The following is a 6,591-nucleotide window of genomic DNA, read 5'->3' as shown; positions in this document are numbered from 1 at the left end:
AGGATTTGGATAATGCATAAGCCATATAAAGGATGAATTCAAACATATAAGAATACTGTTACAGACATCACCTAACATAAAAAAAAAAAAAAAACAAATATCATTTCTTAATCTTATTATTTCTATTGTTAGAAAAAACAAGTATAAAAATGATATTGGTTTTGTGGAGCCTGGATCTGATCCAACATCCCTTTTTAACGTTCACTTTGGAACAAAAGCAGCACTTTATCGAATCCTTTGGATTCAAAGAATAATATTTATTTACCTTTTTAAACTAAATTAATTAGTATTACACCATATAAAAAAATCGCTTTATTCGTCCAAAAGGAGTAACAATTTAAATTTAGAACAAAATGATATTTATTATTATTATTTTTTTAATAATAAGATCTTCAACATAAATTCATATAAGATGAATTTACAAAAATAGCTATTTTTATTGAATTTGCAAAAAATAGCCAAAAATTAGGGTTGTTTTTTTTTTTTTTTTTTTTTTTTTTAAATTGCCATGAAAAACGCAGATGAGGTCGCCTCGTCCGCGGTTTTGTACACACGACTTCGGTTTTGTCATTGTAGGGGCGAAGTCTATTAGCCTATGTGTAGGTTTATCATCCAACTTTTCTTCATCAAAATTACTTTCTAGGTAGGATATATCTAAATGAATCTTTACAGGATCCTTGTAACAATCTAGATTGACATCATTTAGAAACATAACTTCTTGGTTTTCAGTTTCATCTACTTTACCATATTCATTAGGCTCAACTTGTTAGTGTTCAGTATTATCATGTGCACCCACATGATTACAATATGTACCAACATCATGCTTACAACATTGTTCAAATTTTGGAAAATCCACATAGTGAATCAGAACCACATTTACATTTTTAGCAACACTACGAAACTGAGGTTACCACATTTACATTTTTAGCGACACTATGAAACTGAGGCATACCGGGAGTGATAAAAGTACATATTAAGTTGTTGCTCCCTTTTTCATTTGATATGTTTGCACCATATGCTTTTCCTCTATCGTCGTCGTCTTCATTAGCATCATCACTATCATCAAACACCACATACACATTCACATTCGCAAGTTTTCTTTCAACCTCTTTACTTACACTGATCAATTCGCTAACATCACCATCATCAATTATGTCTTTAAAATACTAGATTTCAGGATACCGGAAAGAAATATAAATATTAGATTTATCTAACAACCTAGACTTACTTTTCATCAAATATAAAAATTCATTAAAATTAATATTTTCTGAAAATATCACACCAAAATCTGTCATTCTAGAAATTCCCCCTAGTGGCCAAACATATCTTAGTTGATAATCAACTATCTCCCCACTTCCCACCGGTTACAACCACATCAAAATATTCACATGAAATCATACTAGGCGAAACAATAAAATGAAAAATGACACTATAATTTTTTAACTGCATTTTATATATAGATTAGTGAAAATGTATGAAACCATAGTCAAAGATGTTAGAAATTGTAGTCAAAATGTACGAATTCATACCTAAACTTAAAAAAAGGGGGTGAACTACATCGCTTTAAGAGGAAACCACAAGATGGCCATGCGCCATCTACAATTTTGTGCTTTCAAAAATGGACGATTTTCTATAGAGATAGATAAATCCGAAGATGGGTCATGAAACCACTGCCCGTAAGATGAAGTTGAAGGTGTATTCCGCCTAAAATGACGAAGCCGAAGCCGAAGCCGAGTAAACAAAACTGTAGACGAGAGAGCCTTAATTGCATCATGACTATTTTTTTTATAGAAAAAACCCTAATTTTTTGCTATAATTTGCAAAGTAATTAACAAAAATGACTATTTTTATAAATTCCTTTTCATATAATCATTGTTGTCTTTGATTTTTAATTTATAATATTCTCATCATAGTTAAAAAAAACTATTTAAACATAGATATTTGTTTATAAAAATAGAACTTCCTCAAACCTTGGTATTTTCATGGTTTTTAAGGTAAAAATATTTCAATAAAATGATTCGCAATTCAAAAGATTACACTATGTAATGCATCAATCAAAATTTTTTTTAACCAAAGGGCCTTTTGGCCAGACGGTATCAAAGTGTTTGAAAATGTATTCCTCTCCTAAAGGATTAAAGGTTCATTTCTCATCATGGACAAATGAGTAATTTATGGGTAGAACTTGCAGGGTGTTGGCGTTCAAAAAAATCGAGAACTTCTCAGCTATGCATCCTTGTAAGGGTAAAGGGAGTCCATCCATCCCAACCTACATGCCACCTAGGCACCATATCAACATTTGTGTCTCCTCTCACTTCTATCCTTCCCAGTGACGAATGTAGGAATTGATACTATGTGTTGTCGAGTTGAAGTAGGTGTCGCTGATAATAGGTAAAACAAAATCAAAAAATTTCCACTGCATACATGAAAAATAGGTGTTGTCGTGCAACACCGGGTACCAATACAGATCCGCCCTTGATCCCTCCCAACCCACAACACATGAAAATCCATCCCTCTTAACCCACACCTTTCATCACATATATTAATAGATGTTGTGGCAGTATATATAAGAGACAAGATAGAATTAAAGAGCAGGTTTCTAACCCACACATGTTCCATATTTAGCGGCACCATACACCAATAAATGGTGTTCATGGAGGCATCGATGGTACTGATGGGTTTTCTAGGTAATAAAAATTAACAGGTGGCGGAAAAAAACACTTAAACCCTTAATTAAGTTCATATGAAACCTAGAAAGGATCTATGTTTTCTCTATTGATAGCAACTAACTTTGAATATCAAGAAACCCTAGGAGAGGGGATATGAAATCGAAATTCACATCAAAGTAGGGTTATATACCTTTTGATTATTATTGCAAATAATCATAGTATAATCCTACTTCAAAATCTTGGAAATCTAACACCAAAGGAATAGATACCTCTAATGGCTTGTACCCAAAACCCTAGTAGCAAGAAGACTTGAGGAGAGAGGAGGATTGAGCAAAGTTTCGGCTCTCTGAAGGCAAGAAAGAATGGACAAAATAATGAGAGCCAGGGAGGGGTTTATATAGCTGAAGGAAACTTGAGGCCAAAGCTAGAGTTTTGGGGATAAGGCCTAGATTAATTAATATAATAATCGAGCTGTCTTATCTCCTTATCCTAAGCCTCATGAACGAAATTTCTAGGTTATTCATAGCCAAATTTTGTTCACCCCCATCCCATGTGGTTCTAAAGTTTTCATGCTTCAACTTTCAATAAATAACCAAACATTCACTACACTTTTAATCAATTCAATTAATTCCAAATTAATTATTAATATTTCAATTAATATATTAATCATATAATATGTTAATAAATCATTTATTTCAATTTCTAATTAATTTGTTAATCATATAATAAAATAAAAAATCAGCATCTTCCTCCAAAAGTCATTCTAACCAAATACTAGTTTTGAGGGCAACCCAAAAAGGATTTTGCTTCTAATTCAAGAATATACAATTTAGTTATTGGCTTAGACACCTTAATCCTGCAGTCACTCACTTGGATAATTCTGTAACTACAATTAGAAGTATAAACATTGAATTAAACGGCAAAGAGTGATTTCCAAAGCCACTGCTAAACTCCGATTCAAATCAACTATTGGCCCTAAGATAAGTGATAAGCTATTCCTTCATTCTACAAGATATCGTATGAACTAAGTCATGGATTAAATGACCAACCTCATGTTTATTTACTCTGTTTCCTTATTTCCCGATTTATGATCAATTAAGACTACAAAATCGAGCACAAAAATTTGGTTCAGACCAAGCGTCTGGTTTTTCATAGATCAACTCAAATCACCGAGGGGACCACATATGTCGCTTTTTTTATTCAGGCATGTTGTGATATGTCTCCGGATTAACTCCGTCTCTTTGAAGGATTGAATGAAGGGACTGCGAATTACAACAAAGGAAACAAAATCGTCAGTCTTCATCCGGGAGGCAGTCCCGGAACGAAGCTCCGACGATCAAGTCAGTTCGTCTCTTAGAGAGAAGGTGAAAAGGTATTAGGCAAGTGTTTAAGGGTTTATTTCTCGATCCCTTCTATTGGAGGAGAAGGGGCCTTTTTATACCTGTGGTCGGGGGGACAGATCCCCGACAGTATCTTTTACCTTTTCTGGGTTGGCAGGGATAGATGGCCTTTGGTTGGCAGATTATGCTCCACGAGTAGTCGTTTGCCTTTGGTACAGGGTTGCCAGGAGAAATGTTCTGAGCGCTACACTTGTCGATCTGAGAGGCGATTGGTACTATATTGTCTTGACACTGGCTTTGGCGCCAAGGAATAAATATAGGATCACGAGACCGAGGACCCGACGTTAGGCATAAGCCACTCTTTGCCCAAACCGTTTATCAAATTGACGGTTCTGCTATTTTTGACGTATTCCTGATGGGAAACGTTAACAAGTCCCCTAGGCTAGTAGACGTCAGCATTTGCTTAGGGTAGCTGAGTAGTTCTAGCTTAGATCTGGGCATGCGTTTGGTGGGAACGGTTCATGGCATGTTTCTGATGTAATAGAGCCATTCTGGCGAGATAGTGTCGTTTCATTTCGTTTCTTCTTCTTTTTTTATGTAAGGGCCATCTATATTCAGGAACGGTTACATGCTTCCTCTCTCCATAATTCGACTTCTCATCCTCTTTTATCGCTTCTCCTTTCTCCCACGTTTTTCCTCTCTGATTCTTGATGGCCTTTGTTAGATACATAATTGCTCCTACATCCAAGGAGTTCGAGTCTCTTCAATTCTAGTTAGGGTTCATACCCGATCATGGAATTCAATTCTCGTCGGAAGGGCCTATAATTTATCAACCGCCAGCGGGGAAGGCGGGTATTCCAGTAGCGATCTGCGAGGCCGGGTTTCGTCTTCCTGTTTTCGATTTCTTCGACGAGATTATGCGAGAATATGTGTTCACGACTTGACCCCAAACACTGTGAACAAGATAGTTGGGTTTGAGTTAGGGTGTCGAACGTTGGGTGTGCTTCCCCATCTTCAAGTATTCTAGTCTTTCTTCAATTCTTCTACCCATTTGGGTGTTCACACTTTTTCTCAGCTTTGTAACACGCATTCCTTTATAGTTAACCAAAAAGTGCCTCGGAAGAATTAGCAGGATCAGTGGCTATGGGTTAACGGTGATTTGGTCAGGGCTGGCTATCCTCGTGTGCCCATGGATTTGGATCGGGCGCCCCAACTGTAGGGGGTCAGTTTTTCAGTGGCTCGCGCTTTAAGAGGGATTTTTTTAACGATGAAGATTGGTCGGACTGTGTATTGGTAGCAGCCGGAATGAGCGTTGCTTGGTGGTCGCGTGGAAAGATGCCTTAGTTTTTTGTGGACAATGATGTAAGTGCTACTTTCCTACCCCCTCCCCCACTTTTTTCCTTTCTTTATTTGATATCGAGTTTCTTTTGTTGAAAAGAAGGGGGTTTTGTGTTGTTGTTGTTATAGGTAGAGAGAGGCTTTTGCCTCTTGAGCAAGTGCTATGAGGGGAATTTGAAGGGGATCTTCAGTATCACTTCTTCGGTCAAGGGATCAGGTGTGGCTAGCAGTCAAGTCGTCTCCCGATATCAGTCTGTTGCTGTGGATTTTGTTCTTGAGGAGGATATCGGTGGCAATACTATTCGTCGGTGTTTCCGTCGGAAACACAACATCGATCCTCTGCTCGCTAAGTCACCCATTGTTATTGAGATTGTTGATGGTGATGACCCACAACCAATGGAGACGATGGGTTTGCATCGGTTGGGAGAACCAGGGGTTGTGGGCGCTTGCTCCGTCCCGCCCTCGGTTTCAGGTGATGCCCTATCGACGATGGGTCCTTCGTCTTCGGGTACTCCTGGTGTGTATCTCCCGAGATGGAATCTTACGCCCGGTTTCCTTTTAACAAAATAGGATCCCGCCCGTGAGTGGTTCCGACATGCGTTTCCTTCGGGTACCTTGGAGGCTCTCGTTGCTCTTTCTTATTCTCACATGGTGAATGATCTTTAGTGTGCCGCTGCTCCGGTTGCTCCTTACTTGGTGGCGGCTGTTGGTCATCTTCGATACATAGGGTCCAATTTAGTGGAGTTGGTTGCTGTTAAATCAAATCGTGACGGGCTTGTGGAGAAGGTTTGACTTCTCAAAGAGGAGCGACACAAGTTTGATGAACGCTACCTCGTGCCGTCTGGGGAGAAGACTGTTATAGAAGCTCAGGTGGCGACTCTGGATGGGGAGATTAGTCTCTTATCCAAGCAGGTCTAGAATTTGGTCTCGGAGAAAGAAACATTGGCAGAACATTTGGCACTGTGAGACGATCAGTTCGCCAATGAGGTCTTGAGGGGGAAAGTCTTGGAGGCTGATTTTACGTGGGTTCTTCAGAAGAGTGTGGTTCGTGTGGTGGACCGTGTTGTCGAGAGCAGCGAGTTCATGCTTGCGGAATTGTTATGTGAAGCCCACATGTGTAGCTACTGGTATAGAGAGGGGAAAGTAGATGGAATGAGTGTGGTCGGTTGGCAACAGTCCTGACTCGTCCGATCCGAACGTTGCAACATGGTCTGTCGATGCAATGCATGCTGCTATCAGGGCTTTTT

This window comes from Lactuca sativa, chromosome 3 (genome assembly GCF_002870075.4).
Source record: "Lactuca sativa cultivar Salinas chromosome 3, Lsat_Salinas_v11, whole genome shotgun sequence".
Lineage (NCBI taxonomy): Eukaryota > Viridiplantae > Streptophyta > Magnoliopsida > Asterales > Asteraceae > Lactuca > Lactuca sativa.
The sequence above is the reverse complement of the archived record's forward strand: the minus strand, read 5'-3'. Positions refer to the sequence as shown.